General features: G+C 48.9%; 1 protein-coding gene and 1 pseudogene across 6 annotated transcripts in view; one reads left to right on the top strand and one right to left on the bottom strand.

Moving 5' to 3' along the window:
• The window catches only part of NTRK3 (neurotrophic receptor tyrosine kinase 3), a 398,556-nt gene that overhangs the window by 216,369 nt on the left and 154,317 nt on the right, over window positions 1-27,870 (bottom strand). The window lies entirely within an intron of this gene.
• On the top strand, window positions 12,951-13,807 carry LOC121042421 (ferritin light chain-like; annotated as a pseudogene).

Raw genomic sequence — 27,870 nt, 5'->3', positions numbered from 1 at the left:
CTTAAGCTGAACAAATTTCCGTACATTTATTAACCACTTTACTTTTACCTTCTTTTTTCATTTCTTTTTTTATTCTGGGAATTGCCTGTTCCTGCCTTTTGTTTATCTTCTTCATGCTGATTTTTGAGAGCTTATTAGACCCAAAGGCAATAATTTATAAGCAAAAGTTATTCCAAAAGCCACCATGGACCCAAGGACCAAACATCACTTGTAGAAAGTCCCAGTAGGTTTGGCCAAAGCCCGTGATGGCCCGGACCTTCCAACCTTGAGGCCAAAGGGCCCCAGATTGCTGAAGGGAGGAGTTGGGAGCCAGAGCTGCAAAGATAAAGACCTGGCCTGGCTCTCTCCAGAGGTAGAGAACAGTAAGTTGGGGACACAAGCATGGCAGTGGTGGCCCCAATATGGCAGATACCTGGGAGCTCCCCTGGAAAGAAAAGAAAGCGGGCCTGCAGAGGTTCAGCCGGCACTGCTGGCTAATCATTCACGTTCAAAAAAACGACTTATCTCTCAAGAACTCAAGTGTCAATACGAGGCAGCATGAAGTCTCTGAGAGCCACTGGGTTTGGTTTCCCTAGCCTTAGCGCTAACTGAAAGAGGCTGGGGCACATTAGCCGGGAGGGGGACTTTCAAGGAGAGCTGTACATAGTTCACTTCTAGCACTGATTGGCAGAGGGCAGCTGCTTGGGTTGGAAAGAAAACTGTTTTCCAAAAGAGAACTGCAATCTCCCTCCTGCACGAGTGTGCCTGGCCTGGCAGAGGTTCAGGCCTCCACATATGGACCCTAGAAATGAGACAGAAAGCCTCAGGGTCTGGATCCAATGACGGGTTCAGGGGCTCGGGAGAGGAGAGAGGGTGGGTGAAGTGGGATGGGGCAGGAGATGTCCCACACCTGCTGGACAGCCAGAAGCAGCCCAAAGTCCCCCCTGCTCCCGTCGGGCCTTGACCCCAAGCAATCTGCTGCCATGCTTTGTCCAAGCCACGTTCCTGAATCCCACTGACCGGCCAGGTTTCCCAACCAGAGTCCAGGCACACCAGGCTGACAAGGCCAGTCCGTCTCTTCAAGCAACCTTCCAACTGCCTGTCCTAAGCGCAGCCCCTTTCTGGAAGTCCGGCGAGCTGCTTGTGAACCCTCCGTCCCCTTGCACACCTCCAACTTGCCAAGACCCTGTGAATCTACAAGGGCTGTGGAGGCAGTGCCCTCCTTCCTCGGCGCCCCCACACTCCTCTGTGCATCCAAAGAGGGAAGGTAGGCGCCTTCCTCTGTCTAAGGCGGCAAAAAGTGCCTGAAGCAGGGCAGGCTCCACTGCACTGCAATCCCTCCAGGGCCCACCAAGCCCCATCCACAGACTCACTGAGTTTCACCTTTGTGATGAGACAGAGGCTACTCAATCAGAAGCCACTCGGGTGCCCTCACTTCCACTGCGCCCTTCTTGGTCACTAAAGCCCTGCTTTGAGCAGGAGACCTCACTTGTAGTTTCCGAGGGTGACCCTTCCCTGTGTCTTGCTCGCTCTGGGCTCTGCCTTCACCCCTACACCAACAATCTCCAAGCCCGGACTCTCAGTCAGTGTGCTAAGAGGTTCACCAAAGAGTGGAGCCCCCCAGCCTTTAGGGGTGGGAAAGAGGTGATGAGGAAGTTTCTACTTTTTAGTTAACAAATCATACACATACAATTAAGAGAATCAAGGACACTGATCTTATGTGTACAGCTCATAATATGTTTAGGGGCGCCTGGGTGGTTGAGTCAGTTAAGCGTCTCTTTTTCTTTTTTAATATGGACTTTATCGTCAAACTGGTTTCCATACAACACCCAGGGCTCATCCCAAAGGTGCCCCCCTCCATGCCCATCACCCACTTTCCCCTCCCTCCCACACCCCATCAACCCTCAGTTTATTCTCAGTTTTTAAGAGTCCCTTATGGTTTGGGGAAGAAAAAAAAAGGAAAAAAGAAAAAAAAAGAAAAAAAAAAGAGGTAGAAAGGGAGGGAGCCAAACCATAAGAGCGTCTGACTCTTGATTTCAGCTCAGGTCATGATCTCACGGTCGTGAGGTGAAGGAGCCCTGACAGTGCAGAGGCTGCTTGGGATTCTCGGTCTCCTCCTCTCCCTGCCCCACCCCTGCTTGCTCGCACGCATGCTCTCCCCCACCCCAAAATAAATAAACTTCAAAATAAAAAAAGAAATGTTTATATAGGTATACACCTGTCTCGTCATCAACCACATCAAAATGCAGAATGTTTCCAGCCTTTCATGCCTCCTTCCAATCATTACCAGAAGTGACCACTATTTGACTTCCATCAGCACTGATTAGTTTTGCTTATTGAACCCATTCCGTACAAATGGAATCACATAGCATGTTCTCTTTTGCGTCTGGCTTCTTTCACTCCACATAATGTCCCTGAGACATTTATTAAGTTTGCTGCTGGCACTAAGGGCCAAAGAATTTAGTGATTCCCATTCTAGAACACTGTGCCTTCAGACTGGGTTCCAAGGAGACAAAGGGGTCCCACCAAGCGGGGGAGGAAGGAGCAGGGGGCATAACGGGGAGAGTGAATTACCCTGTGGTTCATCAGGTGAAGCGCTTTCTTTATCTGCGTTACACAGAGGGGTTCCTTAAGATTTCTTCTGCCTCAAGGGTTCTAGAGCAAAATGACAACACGGTTACGGAAACTGCTCAGAATCCCTCCAAATATATGGTGGTTCTCTGTTCCTTGGTCAAAACCAGAGAAGGAAATTAAAGACACAATGGCCAACACACTTTGGGACATCTGGATGATTCTGAGTGAAAAACAAGCTAACCGTCCCTCAGGTATCCTTATTACTATCATGAGACCAGTACACCTCCCAGCCCCGCCCCGCCCCGCCCTCTTTTGACAGCAAGAATTGTGCCCAGGAGATCCAAGACCAAAGCTGCCAACCCTCCGTCCCACCCCCATTCTGGCCACTGGGGGTGGTTTTCCTAATTGCCACGTCTGAACCCCGACAGATGTTCGCGTTGCCGAGGAGGCTTGCGATAGATAGTACAGGCCAACGTGGGATGGTTCCTAAAGGTTCAGGCAGTGGTATCCCACACGTCAGTGGGGCTCATGCTGATCTCTCTTTCCCCCATGGGTTCGAGGTCTTTGCAGGAGTTAGACATTGGCTCCATCCCCCATCTGAAGGCACAGGGGAGATGTGTGGGGAGCAATTCAATTAAGAGAAAAGGACTGCAGGCTTGAGGAGTAAAGAGAAGAAACCCAGGACTTGCTGGTAACTCCCTTGGCTCTAAGCCCCGGCACTGGGGGAGAGGGGACGTGGGGAAGGGAAGGTGGGCAAGACCACTCAGCCTCTGATTCCATCCCAGACCCTGGCGGAGACAGACACACATTTTGACAGACACTCTTCCCCTAATTGTGAAGCCCCAGCGGATTGCAAGGGAAATTTAATCCATATGTCTCTGATTCGTTTATACTTAACTCATCAACATGCTGTTTTGTAAGAGCCATTTCGTGTCCAAGTGCCTTTTTTTTTTTTAAGCTCTTAAAACCCTGGGTTTTTTCTTCGAAACAGGAAATCATACTGTGCAAGAGAACAGGAACTTGAACCCTCAGAGGTTCAAACTGGGTTCAAAGCTCCTCCTTCCCCAGAGACCCCAACCAACTAGAAGGGTGTCCGGCTGTCTCTTGGCTCCCCTGCACCACGCTGGGAGGCAGGGATCCTAAAAGCAGCCAAATCAGACCAGGAGAAGCCTGGAGAAAGCAGCAGCACTGGACGATTTCAGGGTCAAAATGTTCTGTTCACAGCCAGGCCTGTGCTCCTCAGAGCCCACGGAGGCCTGCAGCCTGCAGGAGGGAGGGAAAATCAGCCAGGAGTTCCGTTCTGCTTCATTAGAAGTAGCATCTTTACTCAAAACAGAATCCTTACAAGCAGGTTCCTCTGGAAATGATCCGGGGCCCCTGGTCTGAGCTCAACTGTGGGCTTTGGCAAGCTCTCGGTAACAGCAGTGAACTTGCAAGGTCCAAACCAGATGGATGGAAGAATGACGTGCTGTCCAGCCTCCCGTCCCCTCTCTCCTGTTCCCTCACCTTGCTGACTTTCCTCTGTAGTTGCATATACACGCAGTAACCCCTCCTTCCTTCTGGCCCAGCGGAGCTGAAGGTTATCAAGGTGACAGTAAATGAGTGGGTTGGTTTCCTTAAACCTCAGCAACACCTTGAAATACAAGCAGAGATTCTGAAAAAATAAAAATGTGCCGGGAGCCACCATTAACTCTGGTCAGCCACATCCTCTCCTCAACATGGGGGGAGTGGGGGGGGGGCGGGTCCTGTAGAATCAACAGTGGCCGCATGCCCTAATGTGGCTGTGCACAGGGTTTGTGCACATAGTATGGTTCAGATAACCTAAATTTCAGGGGCTGACAATTCTTGACTGCTTCCTGAAGAGGAGGAAGAGAATTTGGCATGAATTCTTATGTTAACTAATTCACAGGGTCAAAGGGGTAGAAAACAAGATAGCCAATGCCAAATAAGTCAGAGGCAACTTCAGGGCAGCAAAGAAGCTATGACTGATAAAAGCCCCAATCCTCTTCTCCTTTTACACTGAAAAACAGGCTTAAAGCAAAACATCTCTGAGACACAAGAGGGACCTATCAGAGGCAGGAGCATCACCACCCTGAGCCAGGAAGGCAGATTAGTGCACAGTCATTTGGAATGGTAATATTTGCTTCCCGCCCACTCCGTGCCCCACGGACTCTGGGTTTGGCTGGGTAACTTGCGTTGGGCACCACAATGTAGGGAAAGTGATGGCGACAGTTCCAAGTCAAGGCTTTAAGAGGCACAACATGTTTTTCCTCATCCTCTCACACCCCAGCCACCTGCCATCTGCTCTGCTACCTCAGCTGGGGCCCCCAGCTCAGAAACGTGGAGGACCTAACCCACAACCTGGAGCAAAACTCAGCCAAGCCCAGCTGGAATCAGCCAAACGCCAGCCAACCCACAGGCCCGGGGACAAGAAATGAATGCTTTTGGGAAGCAACAGGAGACTGGAGATGTTTGTTACTTAGCACTATGCAGCCATCGCTGACTGAGACACATGATTAAAATCAGTAATAACCAGACGATGAAGAAGCACTTGGATCAGCTTTGCCTTCTAGGCAAGACCTGGCCTAGCCCAGTCTCGTTCCAAAAAACTGATCTCCATGGCAGCTCAAATCTCTCCTGTCATTAGTTTAGGACTTCATTCCACAAACACGTACTAAATCCAAACTGTGCTGGCCACTAGGAATACAGAGGCAAATGAGGACATAACTATGGCTGTAAGGAGCTTACAGGTTATTTGACAGAGGCACAGAGAAGAACGGCACAGGTGGCACAGGCAATGACAATGGCAGAACAAGCCTAGGATGTCAAAACTCTGCCCACCAGGGGTGCGCCCACCTAGGGCGGGGAGCGGAGTGCAGGGGTGAAACAAAGGGTGATCAGGGAGGAGGACCTCATGGGTAGGGTTGGTGTCTGAGGCCTGAACCCTAAGAGAGAAGCAAGGTTGTTCACAGGGAGCTCTGTCATGGTGCACCTTTGACACACTCTGGAGACTTTCACTGCTACAGATAAGACCGTGACTCCTCCCACTACTTGTTCACGTGTTCAAAAACTTTTCTTGGGCACCTACTATGTGCCTGCCTTGTACTTTCAATTCAGTAGTGGGTTTGAAAGCTGGCTGGTGTAAGCTGAGAGGCACTGTAATCGTAAAAACACACTGGAATTCAAAGGCATGGTACCAAAAAAGGAAAAAAAAAAAAGGAATTAAAATATCTCATAAAATGTTTAAATTGGAAACGTTGAAATGTATGGGGTTAAATAAAATACATCAGTAGAATTAATTTCACCTGTTTCTTTTTCCTTTTTTTTTTTTTTTTAATATGGTTACACTAGGAAACTTAAAAGTACGTATGTGGCTGTCAGTGTATTTCAGTTTTCTGTGCTACACTCCAGACCCAAATCTGGCCACACATGAGAATCCCCTGAGGATCTTTAAATATTCTGAAGCCTAGGCTGCCCTCTCCAACATCAATTAAATCAAAATCCCAAGGGTGGCACCAGGCATCAGCGTCTTGTTAAGCTCCCAAGCGATTCTAACGTGCGGACAAGTTCAGGAACCACTGCTCCAGCAAAGGCAAAGGGAAGGAGACAGACGTGGTCACTATTAGTTGTCCCCATAGACAGGGACAAGTCCAAATGTGCTGGGTTCACAGGGACAGAGGGCTGGCTTCTCGCAGCTCTCCCCCCACACAAGGTATTTCAAGGAGAAATGGGGACACACCCATCTTCTGCCCTAGGGCACATGTGGGCAGCATCCCTCTCCTCGAGAGCTGCTCTCTGTTGGCCTCGGCCACCATAGCAGTGGGTTTTTCAGGGGACCAAGCCTTAGGCAAGAGCCACAGCTTCCTGTCTCATACCTGAGCAGGTCTCAGAGAAGTTTATAGCAATGGAACACACACACACACACACACACACACACACACACACACACACCCCTTAAAGTCAGTTTGCCCACACAGTTCATCTGAATATTAACTGAGTGTGATGTAGATAATATAACAGTTAACAGGACACAGAGAGTTCCCCGGAGGCAAAGTGTGCACCCCAGAAAGTCATGAAATGCCTTTGGTTTGCATATGGAAGCAAGAGTTGGTCCTATAGAGTAAATAAGGTTCAAGAGCTGAAAAGTGGGAAGGGGAGGGGCCGCACTGTGTCTCACTCAACCAGCGAGGTCTCCTGTTTTCTGCAAGGAGCCCCAGGGGAGTGCTGAGGGTCCCAGAACCTTGAATTCTGCCCCCACAGAATCCCTCCTGTGAGAGGCACCCTCCCTGGAAAGAAGCGTCTGCTGTCACTCGAGAATCCTGGTCCTTGGCCATGGAAAGCACTGGGGCAAGTGGGGGCCAGAAGAAAGTGGCAGCGGCATGTGGCCGTGGAAAAGCAGTGGAAAAGGCTGAGACTTTCCTCCTGATCAGTAGCAGACATCCGCAGACAGCTGAGGGCTCTTCATGAGACCCCTGACATCAGTGTCGTCGGAGCCCTGGGGCATCCGGACGCTCCCCATGTTGACTGTGGTGACAGTTTCAGGGCTAGATGTCAAAGCCTCATGCCGTATACTTTAAATATTCCCAGATTGTTGTGTGTAACTCAGACCTCAATAAATCTGTTTGAAGAAGACCAGTGTGGAGCTGGGAGACTTTGGGAAAGTCATGAAACTTCCTAGTCCTCAGTTTCCCCAACTGCAAAAGGCGCACAGTGAAAGAACATGCCTTTGTTGTGAGGTTGCCGTGAGGAAAGCCAGCAGCAGAACACTTAGCCGAGAGGCTGGCTTGGAAATATCAGTGCCTACGTTTAACCTAGTAGTCCTATCAATGATCAGTATTATCGGAGTAATAATTACAGCAATAATAAGAACAATATGAGGCAATAGCTTAACAGGCATGACAGGCTTCTATTCATCCTAAGGGGCCCCTTCCATCTGCCGTAGTAACCGTATGCTCCGTCTCTTCGACCCAGGTTCCAGCACGAGAAACGTGGCTCGTGGTAATGGTAATGGCACAGGATTAATAGTAATAATGTAGTAAGAGTAGTAACAGTGAGAGCACAGGGTAATAGCAATATAATACACATACTCTTAGTATCTCCCCCAGTATTATACATACATCAGCACATATAACATGCTACTGGAATAGCATAAACACAGTAATACAAGTGATATAGTAATAATAAGGAATAATAAGTAATATAATAATAATAATAATAATAATAATAATACAGTAATAATAAGAGCAAGAGCAGCATAGAAGCTCTCAGCCCAAGGGTGGGCTGTGAAACGAACTGCCAGCCAACATGAGCCGGTATTTATCGCTCAAGAAACCAGCATGCATGGTTCCTGTCTTGGAACGCCCGGGAGCACAGTCTGGCTTAGAATGCAGGTGTTAGCTCCTGGGTTATTTACTCGAAGAAAATGAAAACACTAATTTGAAAAGATACACGCAGCCCTGTGTTCTCTGCAACGTTATTTACAACAGCCACGTTATGGAAGCAGCCCAAGCGCCCATCAACAGACGAATGCGTAAAGGAGATGAGAGATATGTATCTGTAATGGAATATTACTCGGCCATAAAAAGAGAATGAAATCTTGCCATCCACCACAACGTGGATGGAGCTACAAGAGTATGATGCTAAGTGAAAGAAGTCAGTCAGAGAAACACAAATACCATATGACTGTGGTCATATGGGATTTCAGAAACAAAACAAATGAACAAAGAAAAAAGCAGAGGCAAACAAAAAAAGAAGATTCTTAACTCTATTACAGACAGAGCAAACTGGTTACCAGACCGGACGTGGGTGGGGGGATTGGTGAAACAGGTGAAAGGGAGTAAGAATACACCTGACGAGCACTGAGTCCTATACAAAATTGGTGAATGACTATATTTATTGTATACCTGAAACAAATATTATATGTTAATTACACTGGAATTTTAAAAATAAATAAATAAAATTAAAAAAAAAAAAGAATGCAGGTATCAGAGCTCAACTCTGGCTTTCCCACTTTTGAGCTGTGTGACCTCAAGTAGGCTGCTTAACTTCTCTGATCTTCAGTGTCTCCATGTATAATAAATGGAGCTAAATCTATTTCTGCCTCTTAGGGTCACTCGGAGTGTCCAAAGGGAATATTCACATTCTGTGCTGAGCACAGTTCCGGGCACAGAGTTGATTAAAGAAAGCTGGCTGGTTTCATCTCCTTGACCCTCATCATCATCACAGCCACCAAAATCAGGCCACTTGGCCCCTGCCTGTGGGCTGCATGACAACTGAGCTGTCCCTAAGTGTGGTGAGACAGAGGGAAGATGGGTCTAGAAAACAACATGTTTGAATTCACATCCCACTCCATTACCTCCTAGCTACATGCCTGGAGGCCTCAACCTTTCTGAGCTCAGCTCTGTTATCTAAAAAATAATTTAATAACCAAGAGCCTAAAAATGCATATTATTTAACCAGATCACTCATTTTCTAGAAATTTAGCCCAGGGAAATAATCAGAGATGTACATGGAGATTTATGTACACTGACGTCCATCAGCATATTTTAAAAATAGTGAATAACTGGGAACAACCGAAATGTCTAATATAGGAGATTAATTATATTATGGTACATCCAAATGAGGTAATACTGTTCATCCACTAAAAAACATGTTGTCAAAGACTATTTAAAGACATGGGTGAAATGTTAGCGACATCTTACTAAGGAGAAAAAAAAAGTGAAACTACCCAGCTTTACTGGCCTGAGTGCACCTTGGTTGAATTTGAGGAAATGCTCTCTCTGATGGACGCTGCTTCTTGACCCTATCTCCAGCTGCCACACCCTGCCCTTGAGCAGTGCACAATCCGTACTACTGGACTCAGCAGCCCTTCTCGCTCCCACTCCGGACCTCTGTCGTTACATCCCATAAAGGAGCCCCTTCTAAATACAAGTCAGCTCCTGTCCCTCCCCTGCTTTATATCTTTTCAGGCTCCCTGCTCACTCAGAATGGCCACCAGAGTCTCTACCACGGCCTAGAAGGCCCTGTGTGGCCCAGTCCCACATACTCTCACTAACTGCATCTTCTGCTACCCTCCAATCCCCCTCTCTCCAGCCACCACCCTCCTCTGTTCTTTGAACACGCCACACATGCTCCCACTTCAGGGCCTGCGCTCTGGCAGCTTCTGCCATCAGGGATGCGCTTCCCCAGATACTTGCATGGCTCACCACCTCACCCCTGTCAGATTTACTCAAATGATACCCTTCCAGTTAGGATGCTTTCCGTACCTGTCCATCAAAACCTGCAGCCTCCCCTTAACGCCCTCTGTCTTTGCGGCTCCTCTCCTTCAGCGCTTATCACCATTTGGCGTTTCACGTATTTTGCTTACTGGTTTGTCCCTCTCTCCCTATTCTAAAGTGAAATCCCTAAGGGCAGGGTTTTTTTGGTCTGTTGTGTGTGCTGCCGTACCCCCAGTGCTGAAAACGGTTCCTAGTATATAACAGTACTTCCTAGATTTCTGTTATATGAATGAAGTAGGCACAGTAGGATCCCACGTTGATTTGATAGAAAGCAATACGCTGACAACAGTTATCTCAAGAGAGTAAAAAAAGCAGGTAATTCTTTCTCTCTCTCTCTCTCTCCGTGCTTTTCACTATTTTCCAAAACTTTGACGTGACCATGTACTTCCGTAGCCTTCGAAACAAAAAGAGCTGGGCGATAGTGTTCATTGTCTATAACAAACCTACCTTCCTAGTGAGCATTGGCCCCTTTTCCCAATTCAGACACAGCACCTTAGGGAAGGCCAAGTTGCTGTCTGGGCTATTTGGGGGATCACAAAAGAGAATAAAGCAATGTCCATGTATCAGCCAAAACCACAGCAAAATCCCTGCCTGGTCCCCAATTTCTCTGGCACTGAAATCCTGCTTTGTCCCGCCATCCTCCCGGAAGGCAGAGGAGGACCCATCCCAGGACCCAGACATGTCTCGTCACCAGACTTCCCTGTCACTGACTTCCCTTGCAGATCACCACCCGTGAGGCTTCTGCCAAGTTCTCTGGATCCACTCCAGGGCCTCTGCTCTGGTTCCTTCTCCAGGAACACTCCTCCCCGCACTGTCTGTGAGGTACGTTCCCTCTGTGCTTAGCTGGTCCATGTGCTAGACACTTTTTTATTGGGCAGAGCTCCCCAGCCCCTCCAGCTGGCTGCATCCTCCCAACTTTCTTCTCCGCCCTGCATGTATGAGCACCTGACATGCTCCACATGTATCTGATGGTGTACTGTCTGGTCCATCTGTCCCCACGAGAATATAAGCTTCATGAGAGCAGAGACTCTATTTACTGCCGAACCCGGATGTGTAAACCAGTACTTGGTGCGTGGTGGATGCTCAAAACTGACGGAGGAAGAAAAGCAAGCAAGGGAGGGAGGGAGGAGCGCACCCCCTAGGCCACACAGACAACCATTCCTCCATCCATATTGCCATAAAGAAGGGCTAAGAGTGAGGTCTGCCTAGAATCTCTATCATAAAATCACTTGCACACAGGAAATCCTTATTGCACATCTAGCCACGGTCATTTCTCCTCTAGAAATGAAATGACGGCAGATTTCTCTCCAGTCGTTTCTAGGAAGTTAACACCAGGAAAAAAAATGTTCATAATAACAACCGGCTGGTAACTTTCAGGATCTAGATTTACACTGTTCTCCTCCACCGTCTCCTCTTCCCTCCAGCCCCCTCAGAACTTCTTTGGCTACTGACACCCGCCAGCCACACAATCCCAGCACATCCTCTGCCCAGATACCAGACACTGGCAAAGCCAGGAGGCAAACACTAGCTGGCAGCTGGCTTGATCTCCTCCTCTCTGCTGGCAAGGCCACGGCCTCCAGCCCCAGACAGTGTAGGAGAGCACAGCTCATCAGGCAACTCAGACACATTCCTGCTCTTGCCCAGCACTCTGGGAGCCTGGTGCTTGCTGGTGGTGCTCAAGGCATCTGACCAAAACTCTCACCTTAAAAAATACCAGCCAACACCCATCACAGGACAGCTGCTGATTTCCAAATTTAGTCCCCAGGCCTCCTCTGTGATCTGTGACCCACGAAGGCTCTAAATGGGGAACCATGGTAAACTGGGAACTGGTTTTATTACCTGCAACTTACCCCAATCAAAGAAGGGGGGGGGGGGGGGGGGTGGCTAGACCTCTCATTAAACAGAGGCCTCTAAAGGGACTTTGGAAAGACCAACGTACTACTGGGAATTAGGGAAGATTCATGGCATCTCCAAACTGGGGAAGGAATCAGCAGGAATGGCAAATGTATGTCACCTCAAGTGTCAACCCTGATTCAAGTGGTAATGGAAAAGTAAAGCATCGTGTCGAGAAGGATTCTGTGCCCGGGTCCAAGCCTAACAGGGCCGTGATCAAGGAGTGATATCTACCATGAGCACAACGGCGGGAAGATCCCACATCTGTGTGGTTAGAGGGAGGGGAGACTGTTCCGTGATGGTGGCTCTTGGACTCTTTTTATCTCCATGGCTCACCTACCAGATAAGTGTTCCCCAAATCACAAGTGATTCCCAGTGAGCTAACTAAAGCTCCCTGCCCTATCCTACTCCAGAGAACGTATCAGAAGGCATGTTAGTGAAGGAACCATGAATCTGCCCTAATTTCCTGAAAAAACTAAACCTCCTGCAGAAGCCGGCCTTCTCCCATGGCTCACAAATCACACGCACCCCATCCAACAATGGAGCCTCCATCACAACATGGCAAATGGAAACCACGACTCCAAGACGCCCTCCTGCCTGGCACAGCCTCACGAGCAGCTCGTGTCTGCTCTGCCTGCAGCCCAGACGCAGCTCCTCAGCACAAAGACGACCTCCCACGGGCACACGGGGCTGGCAGATCACGGAAACGTGACGGCCGACGCTGCCTGGCAGGGTCAACCTTCAAGGGCAGAGTCGCAGCTCTGGTGGCTGAGGCCCCTCAGCTGGTATCACCATGGAGGCTCCCACTGCATGGCCTCCAAGGCCAGGGCCTGAAGGTCCTGTATCCATTTGACCATCAACCCTGGATCACTTAGAGCAACGGCCACGCCTCTGGCAGGTCCGAGCCATAAGCAGGACCAGAGCCTGGGTCAATCTCCAGCAGGCAGAGGTTTGCCTTCCCATACCTGGGCTCTTCACGTCGCGGAAATCAAGCCCCCGGGCGAGGCTGACCCCCTGGTCAGACCCGACAGGATGAAGGCATGCTGGTTTCATGCCTTAACAAACTATCACAAACCCAGCGGCTTACAACAAGGGACATTTACTCTCTCACAGTTCTAGAGGCCAGAAGTCAGAAATCAAGTATCACTAGGCCAAAACCAAGGTGTCAGCAAGGTTGTGCTCACTCCGGAGGCTCTGGGGAGAATCTGGTTTTAGCCTGTCCCAGCTTTTGGGAGGGTATCAGCATATTCCTTGGCTTGTGACTACATCACTCCAATCTTCTAGCACCTTCAAACCTCTCTGCCCATCCCCCATATGAGGAGTCAAACTGCTCTCAGCCTCTCTCTTGAAACTGTACATATGGACAGTGCACCTGCGGGTCCCCCGAGTCTATTCCTTCAACAGTGTTCGGATGGAGAGGACCCAGGGATGCCCTTTCTTCCAGCCTCCAACCACCCTCCAAACTTTTTTCCAGGCACAACTTTCAGAATCATCTTCTTTCCCACCCTCTGCCTCTGGGACCAGCCAACGCCGTATTTCAAGCTTGGCTCCTTATTACCCATCAACCGTGAGCTCCCAGATTTGTCAGAATTATTCCAGCATGATGAAGGCCTCTATCAACCACCTGGTCCACATACATCTTCAGGTCTCTCCTACACCTACCTCTCTCTGGGCTTCTATTTCCACCACTATGATGTGCCTCTGGAGGGGGTGGGTCACCTCTTCTGGGAGTCGGCTACAAAGTACAAGGATGCTGAGCGTCTCTTGAAGACGCAAAACCAGCACAGTAGTCACCCCCTCTTCCAAGGCATGCAAAAGCCATCCCAAGATGAGTGGGGTAAAACCCTGGACTCCATGGAAGCTGCCATGGTCCTGGAGAACCTGAACTGGGCCCTTCTGGGTCTGCATGCCCTGGGTCCTGCCCGCGTAGATGTCCGAGACTGTGTGGAGAACCACTTCCGGGATGAGGAGGGGACATTCACCAAGGAGATGGGAGACCAGACCGCCCCCCCCCCCGACTCACATCCGCAGACTGGCCAGCCCCCAGTCTTGGCTGAGCAGTAGCTCTTCCAAAGGATTGCACTCAAGCATGACTAGGAGCCTCGAGCCCAGCAGCCTTTGAGGGGCCCCTCTGGCATCTCCATGGGGCCCAGGCTCATGCCACTAGGCATGCTTTTTAATGTCCCTGGAGCTTGGGAGAGGACATGTGGTCCATGGCAACAATAAAGCTCTCTGCAGACAGACTGACAGACACACACACATACACACACACACACACACACACACACACATGAGACATATGACCGCATTTAGGCCCCACCCTGGTAATCCAGGATAACCTCCCCATCTCAAACTCCCTCATTTAATCACACCTGCAAAGACCCTTTGTTCTTATAAGGCACTATTTACAGGTTCCAAGGACGGGGGCCTGATACCTTTTAGGGAAGAAAGGGGTGAAGGCGTCATCATTCTGCCCACCACAGAAGGCAAAACCAAGTGCCGCTTTGCTTCAGTGTAAACAGAAAATTATTTTCCCTTGATAAGAAACCTCAGACAGATGGGGAAGCCTTTCCTGGCAAGGAGGAACCTCACTTTGGTCCACAAACTCAGGCATCCATTCTTCTCCTTTAAAAAGTCAGTTCCGGAGAGAACTGGAAACAAAGGAGGATACCCATGTATCATCACCAAATGGGTGGCATGACTGGGGCACGGGGAAGGGAAGGGCCTGGAAGGGACCAAAGACCCTAGAGTTAGGATTTCAACAGGCTCTGTCTGCATCTAAAAGTTGTGTTACTTCCACTACAGCGTGTTTGTCTCACATCCCAGGTGGTACAAGAGGTCATCATGATGGTGATCATGCAGTCTGATCCGAGAGCCAGTGCCATAACACGACGGCACGGGCCTCACCCCCGCCACGGGCACTCTGGACCAGAAGGCAGCACTCTGGCTAATGACTCAGGGAGGATCCCTCTAACCCTCTCTCGGGGATTCAGTATTTTTTTAAAGTTTGTTTATTTATTTTTTGGGGGAACGGACAGAAAGAGAGAGAGAGAGAGAGAGAGAAGATAAGAGGGAGGGAGAGAATCCCAAGCAGGCTCTGCACTGTCAGCACAGATTCCGACAAACCACAAGATCACGACCTGACGCGAAATCAAGAGTGGGACACATCCGACTGAGCCACCCAGGCGCCCCAGTAATTTTTGTTATAAACTTAATAATAACGTGGGTCCTCTACTTACCTTGTGTAAATACCTCTCATTTCCTGAAAGTCTCAACATTACAAGCAGTAGCCTCCCTGATTCCTACAGGAAACTGAGGGCTGCAGAGGGCACACAGGTGAGCCAGGTCATGTACGCGGTGGAGCCTGGATTTTGAGAAGCCCTGACTCCCGATCCCATGACACAAGGAAAGAACGCATTCCCAATCCCCTCCCAGGACAGTGTGGCTCCTTGGAAACTCTAGAAAAAGCCAGTGGAGTGGGCTCCTCTTGCTGCAGCCTTTGGAGGAAAGTGAGCTGTGGAGAGGTCTTGGAAGAAAAGGAATCTTCCAGGAGCTTCCCAAAGCAGATCCCTCCCAGCCTCCAGAGAAGGCTGGGAGGAAGAATGAGATCACACCCATAAAATACTCTGCCTTCCGGGAAGAAGGATTACGTGTAGACTGTGAGTACCCCCGCCCCAGCCCCGGGGGCTGGGCTGTGCACAGATTCAGAAACCAGGGCCTGTGGGACTATCTAGCACCCCACAACCCTAACGGACTGAGCAAGCCTCCAGCGGCCTGCAAACGTGAATGCATCTCCCTCCCTAAATAGCTGATTTACTCCCAGGGAATAATTTATGGGAAGAATACGGCTCAGTGTTTTCTATCGTTGTGAATTATTACTATTGCTTAGATTAAATCTGTGCAAACCCATCATAAAAGAATGCATCTGATTGGCCAAAGGCTTATTACAGAATTATTAGAAATCTGACGGCTAAATGAGGGTGGGAGTCTCACAGATCTTGTTTAGACAAGAATGGTTTCCCGACACCCACTAACTGGGGTTTGTGGACAAATCCGTGTTGACGGCACACAGCGCTGGCACTAAAGGTACCTGCTACCACGGCCCCAGACTCTCTTTTGGTTCCACTGACATTACAGCATCGCAAGAACAAAGAATGGAAGCATTCACATCCTCTAGGGAGTTGACTGTCTTTACACCAATGGCTACATTCTAGAACCTGATCATCCCCTCAGAATACACTCTGGCTGGGAAGCCATGTAAAGAAATAGCTGCTATGCTATTTGGAGGGAATGTTTCAATAAACGTGATCATATCCCCCCGCCTCCTTCTTACCAAAATAGGACTGAGAAGCTGTATTAACCCAGTCCCTTTCCAGACCTGCTTGCTATCCTGTCCAATTAATTGCAGATCAACATCAAATCTCCAAATATAAACTTCAAAAAATACAATAAATTGGCTACAGCACGAAATCCATGAGAGTTCAAGTAAATGGGTACCTAACCCTCCTCGGGGTTGGAAGGCTTGAGGAAGAGTAAAGTTGAGGTCTAAAGATTTAGCTCTAGTATTTTGGTGCCTTTGAGGATGAAGCAAGAGAAAACATGAGGTTTGGATACTCTAATTTCTCCAAATTTTACTCCCAAAGTATCTACATACCCCAAGTACCAATTCCCCTGCCCTTTTTTTTTTATTACTTTTTATTAAGAAGTGGTTATAGGCCCACAAGAAGTTGCAAAAATAGTACAAAAAGGTCCCACATACCCATCACCTAGCATCCCCCAGCGGTGACCTCTCATACAAACATAGTGCGTTACCAAAAGCAGAAAAGTGATTGGCACAATCTTATTGAGATTTCACCAGGAAGCCCAGTGCCCTTCTGCAAGTGGCCGTTTGTCCATTTTTAGCTGCCCAGCATCCATTCCCTAATAGCAACTTGATTTCCTATAGGGGAATCATCTTTCTTTTATCGTATGTAGTATAACTGGAAGGATAATTTTAGGTGGTGACTTTCCGAAAGGAAGCCAGAGTGACCTCTCTCCCATTCCACACTCAGAAACAGTATCTTCTGTTCCACTAGAAGATATTAACTATGCTGCTGGCTTGCCACGTCCTGGAACACAAAATCATACCCCCTCCCCTTCCCAAGCCAGCGTGCTCCTCCTGGGTCCTCACATTCCAAGAGTCCTCAACATCCTTCTGTCGACTAGCCTTTGCCTAGTGGGCGAGAATCAGTTTCTGTTGCTTGTATACACGAATACAGACCGAATCACCCGGGCTTCCTATCAACTGAGAATGCCCTGGGCTGGGATCACACCCATCCAAGAAGATCCCACCACACCTTGAGGTAGACCCGGAGGCAGACCAGATGGCTGCTGTGGCGGCCCCACCTCACATCCCTGGTCCACCTGAGTTTACTAACAACCATGGCAGACAGTCTCAGCACCCTGACTACAATCCCCCTTAAGAGCCTGCGTTTTACCGCTTTGTCTGAGGACTTCCTCTAGAAGCACAGAAGTGAGCTTGGCCCTGCGCAGGCAGACCTGAGGCCTGGGGTCGGGGGTGTTAACACCCTGGAAACAAGCACTACCAATGAATGGACAGCAGGGGTCAGTGAGTAGATGTCCTCATCCCTGGATCTCCATGGGGGGCACATCTCACCCCTCCCCAGCAGGGTGGAGCTCCGGGCATCTGGCAGTAATTGCTCAAATGTCACACCTGTCCTTGGAAACTCCCCTTCCCTTCGCGTTTTCCCACCTGCTCCCATATGCTTCCTGGAATCGCCTCCCAGATAAACTACCTGCCCATCCAGTCCTTGCCTCAGAGTCAGCTTTGGGTCAACCTGAACTTGAGAATGAAGAACAGAAAAGCCTTCAACAGCCTACCTAAAAGAAAGAAGAGAGAGCTTGCTAGAGCTTTTTGGCTTATCTGGCGGAAGGCGGCGTGGCTATTAAGCACCTGTGGCTAGTGGTGCTACAGGCGGAAATGGTAATATTTCACACGTACTGGGTTGAGTAAAATAAAGTATTCATATTACTTTCACCTGTTTTACTTTGATTAATAGGTCTACTAGAAAATTTAACATTACATACGTGACTCAAATAGATTTCTATCAAATGATGCCAGTCGAAGGAATATGTCAGGTAGCAGTAGGGATGTTATTGCCACTATCATTGATGCTGTTAGCATGAGAAAATGGATGGACCAGAGCACTATGAAGAGTGCCACAATTATTTATAGGTCTATCTGAGGAACTCCTAGGGTAACAGTAACTCATGGATAAAAATGCTTTTACCCAGGGGCACCTGGGTGGCTCACCCAGTTGAGCATCTGACTCTCCGTTTCAGCCCAGGTCATGATCTCACGGTTCGTGGGTTCAAGGCCCATGTCGGGCTCTGCGCGGACAGTGAGGAGTCCGCTTGGGATTCTCTCTCTCCCCGTGCCCCTCACCTGCTCACACATGTGCTCACCTGCTCTCCCTCTGTAAATAAATAAACTTTTTTTTAAAATGCTTTTACCCAGTACAAGCAGAGGAATAGAAATGCTGACTTTTACATGAGGACCGTGGCGCTGTCAATCAGTCACACTCTTCTCTAAAACATTCTGGCAACATGTTCATCATTCCCGTTGATACAGGGGATTAATTCCATCATCGGGAATCTAAGCGATGGGACAGATCCTAACTAAGGAAAATGTTATGCACAAAAGATGCTCACCTCATTGGTATTTAGAGCTGTATTTATAACCTGAGTGACCAATAGAAAAGGGGAATGGTGATACGTAAAAAGATACGGCTGACTCCGACCGAAGGGCCTGCAATCCTTAAAAATGACAGTAATAATGATTACGTCACGCTATCCAGACTATTTACGATACCATGCTATGTGAAAGCAAAGACATAAAATTGCATCCATGGCACGGTAAATATGTAAAAACCCCAAAAGGCAAGGTGCCAAGGTTACGTAAAGAGTGATTATTTGGGGTGTGAGGGCAACTTAATGGTGGCCTCTATTTCCCCGAATTACTTTTATGGGCATTTGCTACTTTGATAACAAAGAACAAAGACTACAACACCCCCCTTCTTTCACCTGTGAGCTCGTGCTTGTTTGCAAAGGATGTATCACCCTGCAGTATCCTTCCATTTTGTCAAATTGATGTTACAAAATCTATCTTTTCCTCTGACAAGGAGGAACAAAGGTAAATCTAGTTCCAGCTGCGTCAGAAACAGGAAGACCACCGTGGGAAACACATCTTCTGCGTGGCTGGTGTATTCTAAGCACAGAGGAGTAAGTCACGCCTGCCCACGGCAGGGAGGTCTTTTCCTGATTGACAAAAACAAGCGGGTGGCCAAGGAGGCTGGAGGCGAGAGGAAAGGAGTGGACTTCAGAGAAGCTAGTGCCGTGGCCCCTACAAAATCTTCCCTGAAAAATTAATCCAGATTGGCAGACTGTGCATGTAGGTCAGCCCCGAACATTCACAGGATCCTAAGCTTTATTTACAGGGGCTTATCTTTCATGCCATTCCTGGAGTTTAAGCAAATGTGGCACATGAGCCGTTGAGGCGTTTGGAGGAGGATAACACAGAGCCGGGCGGGACGGAAACACGGGGAGACGGTAAACAACAGAACTCAGGATAAAATGCAGTGTCTTTTCTCGGGGGAAGGGCCCCAGTTAGCGCGCAGGCTACGGAGAGGGTGGGGTGAGACCTACGGAACGTGTTAACATCTTTATTAACAACCTGGAAAAAGATGTAAACAGAACATGAATTCTCAAGGAATGGGTCTCCAAGGGCCAGAAGACTCGAGGAGTAACAGCGAAGGGGGGTGAGGGCGAGGCCGGGAGAGAGGGGGCACGGACAGGTGGAGTGTGGATGACAGGGTTGGGTCAGGGCGTGGCAAATGAGACCGCCGCCTTGGGCACGACACGGAAGAGGTGCCCCAAACTCGGCCATCAAGAGAAATCATCCTGCCAAGTAATGCTGTAAAGAAATTCAAACTTAATGCAAAAACCTATTGATTTTTTTTTAACCTTGATTGCTGGGGGTTTCTGGTACCTTCTTACATTCTGTGCCCAAGGCCTCGCTCACTTCACTTTAAGCCTTGAAAGACACTCAGAAAAGGAGAGAGGGTTGTGCGAATGGCAAGGTGTGACCCCAAAGGCCAGATGGAGAGCACGGGGTTGAAGGAGCACGCACGTGCTGGGCGGCGTAAGGCCCGGACACCGTGGAATAGGGGCTGAAGGCCAGCCAGGTTCCGGGGTTCCAGTGAGAGGTTCCGGGGAGGTGCCCAGAGGAAGCACATCGGGCAGCTTGTTAGCCAACAGGCGGCAGCAACTTGAAGTCTAGGGACTTCACAGAACCAGGGAGAGCAGTCAAAATGTAAAGCATGACTGGATTTGGAAGTGGACGGGAAAACACGGCCCAGCTGAGGAAAAGCAAACAAGACGATCAGGAGGGCAGCCGGGGAGAGAGACGGTGCCTCGCCTTGCAGTACCCGCTCAAAGCTGACACAGGCCGTAACCACAAGACGCTGGATGACGTAAAAGACCGTGATGGTGTATGTTCTGAAGAAGAACGGAAATTCCAAGGCTGGGTCCTTCAGTTTTCCGATTTACCCCATCCCTTCATTACCCAAGTATTTGCTAAAATTCTTAAGGGTTCATGAGTCGAGGAGGCCAGAATCTAAGCTCACAGAGATGCAAAACGTTATGGCGGAAGAACACAGCATCAAGAGTCAGGGGACCGGGGTGCAGCCTGGCTCTGCCCCAACCAACACTGTTCTCTAAAAAGTCACCTGGTCTCCCTCCAGTCTCCAGCTCTGTATCAAAACCAGGGAGTAGGGGAAGGACTTAAGGACTTCAGGACTTAAGGACTACTTGCTTCTTGGGGTACCTGGGTGGCTCAGTCAGTTAAGTGTCCAACTCTTGATTTCAGCTCAGGTCACGATCTCAGGTTTGTAGGTTCGAGCTCTGCATTGGGCTCTGCACTGACAGCACAGATGACTGCTTGAGATATTCACTCTCTCTCTCCCTCTCTTCCTCCCTCCTTCCTCTCAAAATAAATAAATAATCATTTTAAAAATAACCATTTGTCTCTTAGTCTATCCCCACGTCGATCTAATAGTTTCTGAGTGTTCATACGAACAAGACACAAACACCGAAACCAGAAATTGGATGTTGCAGTGAGGTGATCAAATCAAAGCAAGGATCTAGTCCCACAGGCACATACTTAAAGGCTTCAGGGTTTGGAGAGGGGAATACACAGCTGGCCAGGATGCTTTGGAGCTTCTCTGGCCTTTTGAGAACTCCAGAGTTGGGAGCTCCTGTCCAAGGCAGCAATGGCAGACAAAGCTTAACAACTGCAGATTGTGCGTTCTTATTCTTCCGGAGAGGACAGTGAGGTCTCAACATTCAGTTACCTGAGGCTCACTCCTCACCCCTCCATGCCCTGCCACCCCCATTCCCAGCCCCAGTGCTGGCCACCTTGCAGTCAGTAAGCCTCTCCAGAATCTACTGGGAAAAGAAGAGACTTTCCCTACTGGGAAAGGGGTGAAAGAGGAATCAAGCTCTGCCCAAAGAACAATTTAAGGAGTTTTGGTACTGTTGTAAGTGTATTACAGGAGCCAAGAAGGACTCATCCTACCATTTACCCCCGATCCTCAAGGGGTTTCCATCTAGAGAACTTCATGCAAGAAACAGTGGTGGATGGGAACGAAGCGTCACGGGGTTAATCCCTGAGCCAGCAGCCGACTACCCCAGTGGAGAGTTCTGGTAAACCTTACATGCCCAACAGACCTGCCTACTCTGCCTTTTGTGAACTGAAGCAGGCCTTGCCTACCCTGCCTACTTGACAGCAGTCAGAAGGAGGCAGAACATGGGGCGCCTGGGTGGCGCAGTCGGTTGAGCGTCCGACTTCAGCCAGGTCACGATCTCGCAGTCCGTGAGTTCGAGCCCCGCCTCAGGCTCTGGGCTGATGGCTCAGAGCCTGGAGCCTGTTTCCGGTTCTGTGTCTCCCTCTCTCTCTGCCCCTCCCCCGTTCATGCTCTGTCTCTCTCTGTCCCAAAAATAAATAAACGTTGAAAAAAAAAATTTAAAAAAAAAAAAAAAGGAGGCGGAACAGAAGGATTTATCAGAGGATTTCATGAGAAAGAGGACCCTATACGGCTGACCTGTTAGGTATAGGAACCCTGACCACTAGTGAAACATAGTCCTATAATGAACGTCCAGGACTCTCTCCAATCAGATTAAAAACTCCACCTGCTGGAGAAGGATAGACTGGAGAGGGGGAGAGGAGATGAGGAATCCCCACCCACCAGCACAAGGACCTGCCTGGGGCCACTGTGCCAGCTTCAGGAACCCGTCTCCCCTAGTCCGTGCAACAGAATTCTTGATGGGACAGGGACAGGATGCTGACAGAAGAAGCAATGAGTGGCTCTTGGTGATGCCTCCGGAATTAGAGTCATTTGGGAAGATGTGTCTATTCTCATGAGCTGCTAGACCTGAATTAAGTATCTCTATTCAGTTATACAAAAACAAAACAAAAAACCCACGTACCTGAAAAGTATAAAGAAAAAAAAGTGGGGGCGGGGGGCTATAAAGAATTATCTTAAAGGCTCTCAGAAGAATCTGCTGCCCTCAACACCCCTTCAAGAAGCCTCCTCCCAACAGCTGCATTTCAATCAGCAATCCTCCAAAGAGCTGAGGAATATCCCCGCCCCAGGCTGAGGATCACCTTCCATAATCCCACAGCCCTTCGAGGACTGTCTACACGACTAGCTCAAAGGCCTGCTACACAAAGGTATAGCCACCTTCCAGGCATTGCTGACGGAGGGCATTCTGATGCCCCTGGGCATGTTTCCCACGGTCTCTGCCGATCACACTAACACCACCAGCCACCTACTAGTACCCGACTGGGGACAGACTAAGAACATTACGGATATCAGTACGTTTCATCACAACAACAACCCTCTGTCACAGATCTAATTATAAGTCCGTTTCATAGATGGGGAACGCTGAGGCTCAACGAGCTTAAGCAACGTGACGGGTGGTTTCACGTGTCAACTTGGCGAGGCTATGGTGCCTACTTACTTAACCAAACCTTAATCCAGGTGTTGACGTGAAGGTATTTCATAGATGTTGTTCACATCTACAATCCTGTTGACTTTAAGGAAAGGAGGCTCTCTGCTAATGTGGGTGGGCCTCATCCAATCAGTTGAAAGGCTCCAAGAGAAAACAAATCCAAGGGTTCTCAAAGGTGGAACTCTGTTTCAAGATTTCAGCATTAACTCACTCCCGCCTGAGTTTCCAGCCTACCAGCCTGCTCCACAGACTTCAGACTTGCCAGCCCCCACTACTTCATGAGCCAATTCCTTGAAATAAATTTCTTTGTACACACACACACACACACACACACACACATATATATATCCTATTGGCGTGGGGAGGCAGAGTGCGATTTTTCTGACTCGACACAGTGGTGAGAAGACAGGACAGCTTCCACACTGCCCATGGATTGAAGAGGCAGACAGACCTTAGACTGTACAAAGATAGAAACCGCTTTCCTTCTTTGCATCAAAGTCGTGTCTACTCATGCCAGTCTTTCACTCTTGATAAAACCACTGCGAGGGATATCATAAGGGATACTGACTTTTACATTTTTTTAACAGTTATTTATTTTTGAGAGAGAGAGAGAGAGAGAGCGCGACAAGGGGAGGGACAGAGAGGGAGACACCGAATCTGAAGCAGGCTCGAGGCTGTCTACACAGAGCCTGACACAGGGCTCGAACTCGTGAACGATGAGATCATGACCTGAGCCGAAGTCAGACACTCAACTGCCTGAGCTGCTCAGGAACCCTGGGAATAAGGACTTTTAAAAGGCACAAGTCTTCAGTGGCCATAAGTGTTCCCCACAAGAAGGGGAGGGATACAGGCATATGGAAATCCAGCCACAGCCTCCCTTCCCCCACACAGATCCTACCCTAACCAGAGACCATGGGCTCTGTCCCCTTTGAGAGACTAGATGCATCCCAGAGGTCCTGGTTGGAGTGGCAGAGCCTGGATTCCATTCCATGGGACACCACTGGACAAGTCCAGATGACGGACATACTCCTGCATACTTGGCTGCTCACTCTGGCTTGCCATGCCCCTCGATACCCCCTCCAGTCTAGCATCTAGTACAATGAATGGACCCTCTCCTCACCCAACTAGTCACACCTTCTCTGCCTCCAACTGCCGGGCTAATCCTGGGGCAGAGAATACCGCTTTACAGAGTGTCTCAGCTACAAATAACACTAACTTAAAATTGCTGGCTTCAACATGACAAGGTTTGGTGTGAGGCGTTAAGGCGCACATCCATCTTGAACACTGAAAGACAGCGACGTTTTGCTACGTGCAGGTACGTCCCAGAGAGCTGTGCATGAGATTCCTTCCAGCTCATAAATGGGTAAGTTATAGTTTACACATAAAAGGTGCTTCTCAACCTCCTTTTGAAATCCAGTCTACTGTTTCTAATGAAGATGTGCATTTCCTTAGGACAATCTTTGTCTTCCCTGCTGCAATCAGAGATCACATCTTCATAATGTTTGGTCACTTGTTCCTTCCTTCACAATCTTTTGTGAGCATCAAGATTCCAGCTGCTGGTTTCTTACTTTGTCATTGATCCAATGTTTTGACTTTTTTGGTGAGCTGCCCTTGACAGTCTCATGCTGGTGCTACTACCCAGCTATCAACACTGAAATTCAGCTGCTTCAACTCTGAGTGTGTGTGTGTGTGTGTGTATATAGATGTGTGTGTGCGCGCGCGCGCCTGTCGGCTCAGTACCTGGCTGACTGCACTCTCCGCAGCCTGTGCTCCTGCTTCCCCAGGTCGTCTCATCATTCCTGAGGCTAGCTCTGTGCAGCGAGCTCAAGAAAACTGACCGGCTAAATTGTGAGAATACAAGCATTCCTCAATAGCCCACTGGCCTCGGCAGGGAGGGGGAAGGAGAACACAGGGGATAAGTTATCCACCCCGAGGGGCTCAAGGCCAGAGCCAAGGTGTCAGTTCTCTGCTCACCTGGCCTTTTATGTTCAGGACGCGAGCTTAGTTGTGCTCTGCCTCTGTAGGCTGGGCGACCACATAGCCTGCTGGAAACTCTGCTGGTTCCCACCTGACTTGGTGGTGAGCCTGAGAGTCTCAAGTCCTGGCGCTCTCCGTGGGCTGACATCTCAATAGACGTTAGCCAAGAGAAGGCTGTGCAAGGGCTCCAATTACTAAGACTTCATTCATCTTCCCAAATGACTAGGAAGGATCATCATAAATAATTCAAACTGAACTACACAGAGAGAGATAAAGCGCATTCTGGTGAGGCCATGGACATGATGATTATCGCGGCTCCCCCAGTGTTCTCTCAACACTGCCAAGTCCAGGCAACTGCCATGGCTCTCCTGGGTACCGGCGGGCACTGGTCTGGCTGGACATGCCTAATGCCTCAGAAGTGTCCACACACAATGAGGAGGGGCCAGTGACCATCACCTTAGAGCCACAGAAGGCTGGGCTTGGGAGAGGCCTTAGCAATGAGGTAGCCCAACCAGTTGGCTCATTCTAAGTCATGGAAATGGAGAGTCAGACAGAGCAGGGACTGCCCAAGCCACACAGCCATCCCACACCTCCTTACCCCTGGCCTGACGCTCCTTCCAGCAGCCCTGCCAAGCTGCTGCTTCTCTGGGTCTGAATTTATCTTCCAATAAAATGAGAGTAGGGCTATGTCTTTTCCCTATGCTTCCTACAGAGGTGGAATAAAAATAACTCTGTAAAATACTCTAAGTTCATCAAAAGAAAGGGACCTCATGAGTGGAAGCACACGCGTGCACACACAGACACGCGCGCGCACACACACACACACACACACACACAGGGAAGCACTACCCTTCTCCTACCCATGAGATCCCTAAAAATATGCCAGTGGCCACTTTGTGAGCCCTGACCGTGTGTGAGTCACTGCCCTGTTTCCCATATGTAATCCCAACTCCTGCTCCCAAAATTCTTCCAAGTAGGCACGATCCATTCAGATCCACACACAAGGACACGTGAGATGCAGAGAGCCTAAGTGACTCACCCAAGACACAAAGCACCCAGTCTATGACTTTGGTTCCCATCTAAGGCCAGAGCTTGTGTCCACAGCCACTGCCTCCCACTGCCCCCCCCACCCCCGCTACCTGCACTTGCTGGTGTGTGTACAGCTGCCCCTTGAATAACTCTGGGGCTGGGGCACCAATCCCCATGCAGATGAAAATCCATGCATAACTTTCAACTCCTCCAAAACGTAACTACTAATTAGCAAATGTTGACTACAAGCCTTACCGATTCTGTAAACAGTCAACGAATACCTATTGTATGTGTGTATTCTATACTGTATTCTCACAATAAAGGAAACTAGAGAAAAGAAATGATTATTAAGCAAATAATAAGGATGGGACACCTGAGTGGCTCAGTTGGTTAAGTGTCCAACTTCAGCTCAGGTCACGACGTCGCGGTTCCTGAGTTCGAGCCCCATGTCAGGCTCTGTGCTGACAGCTCACAGCCTGGAGCCTGCTTCAGATTCTGTGTCTACCTCTCTCTGCCCCTCCCATCCTCACACTCTCACTCTCTAAAATAAATAAATGTTAAAAAAAAAAATGAAAAAAAGAGGCAATGATAAGGAAAAGAAAATACGTTAACAGCACCAAAAAACACACGTGTCTAAGGAGATTCATGCAGTGCAAACCCACGAAGTTCAAGGGTGAACCGTATGTGCATATGATTAAGGATTCGGTTAGGATTACATATTTCATGCGAGCCCATCCTAGTTCCCACACTGGTTTCTGCTCATGGAGGAGCTGTACCGTCAAGGCCTTTGAAATGCCCCTCGGTGGGTGATCCATAATTGCAGATTGATGCTGCGGCCGCGAGCACTGCAGACAGAAGAAGGTTAAGTCGGCTTCTGCCAAGCCTCTCATACCTGATGCTTCCTGAACAAAGCCAGGCTGAAAACAGGCACAGAGGGAGCCGAGAGGAGCTGAGAAGCTGAGGAGGCAGGGCCTGGGTCTTTCTTACACTCATTCACATTTTATAAATACACTCTCTGCCCCGTTGCATTGTAGCCTCAGGGCAAATGGGCAAAATTCCACATTAACCAAATGAAATGGTGTAATATACAAGCAATGTGAAAAGAGGAAAGCAAGAAAGAGAAAAAAGCTTTGCAGAGTCCTGGAAAAGCCAAAGAGCTGGGCCTAGTAAATAGCATGGAGAGAGGTTTAGGAAATACTGTTGAGTGGGGAAAAAAAAGGTCAAAAACCAAAAACAGCATGGACCATTCTAGGCCATCTTTATTTAAATATATGTGTAAAATATATATGTGGATACACTCAGGTATAGATTGATGGTACACAGATCTGAGTCTGTGTGTGCCCTTGTGTCTGTTCACATACACGCATTCACAGGCATGATGCTCACACTGGTAACTGAATAATGGGATTACCGCTGACTTTTCATCAGTAATTTCTAGATTTTCTTTTTTTTTTTTTTTAATTGTAATGTTTATTCATTTTTGAGAGAGAGAGAGAGAAAGCGCAAGTGGGCGAGGGGCAGAGATAGAGGGAGACACAGAATCCGAAGCAGGCTCCAGGCTCCGAGCTGTCAGCACAGAGCCTGACATGGGACTCGAACTCACGAACCATGAGGTCATGACCTGAGCCAAAGTTGGACCTTCAACCAACTGAGCCACCCAGGTGCCCCCAGTAATTTCTAGATTTTCTTTTTTTTTTTTTTAATTTTTTTTCAACGTTTATTTATTTTTTGGGAGAGAGACAGAGCATGAATGGGGGAGGGGCAGAGAGAGAGGGAGACACAGAATCGGAAACAGGCTCCAGGCTCTGAGCCATCAGCCCAGAGCCTGACGCGGGGCTCCAACTCACGGACCGCGAGATCGTGACCTGGCTGAAGTCAGACGCTTAACCGACTGCGCCACCCAGGCGCCCCAATTTCTAGATTTTCTATGATGCAGTTATACTCCTTTTATAAAAATAAGTACATAAAAAACAAAAAATAAATAAAGGTCTGAGTGTCCAGAGCTTTTGTTGGTCCAGAAGAGCAGAGGGGGGGGGGGGGGGGGGGGGGGGGGGGGGGGGGGGGGGGGGGG

This window comes from Herpailurus yagouaroundi, unplaced genomic scaffold (genome assembly GCF_014898765.1).
Source record: "Herpailurus yagouaroundi ecotype Mexico unplaced genomic scaffold, PumYag 185, whole genome shotgun sequence".
NCBI classification, from domain to species: Eukaryota; Metazoa; Chordata; class Mammalia; order Carnivora; family Felidae; genus Herpailurus; species Herpailurus yagouaroundi.
Note: the sequence above shows the minus strand (reverse complement) of the source record. Positions and strands in the feature narration are given on the sequence as shown.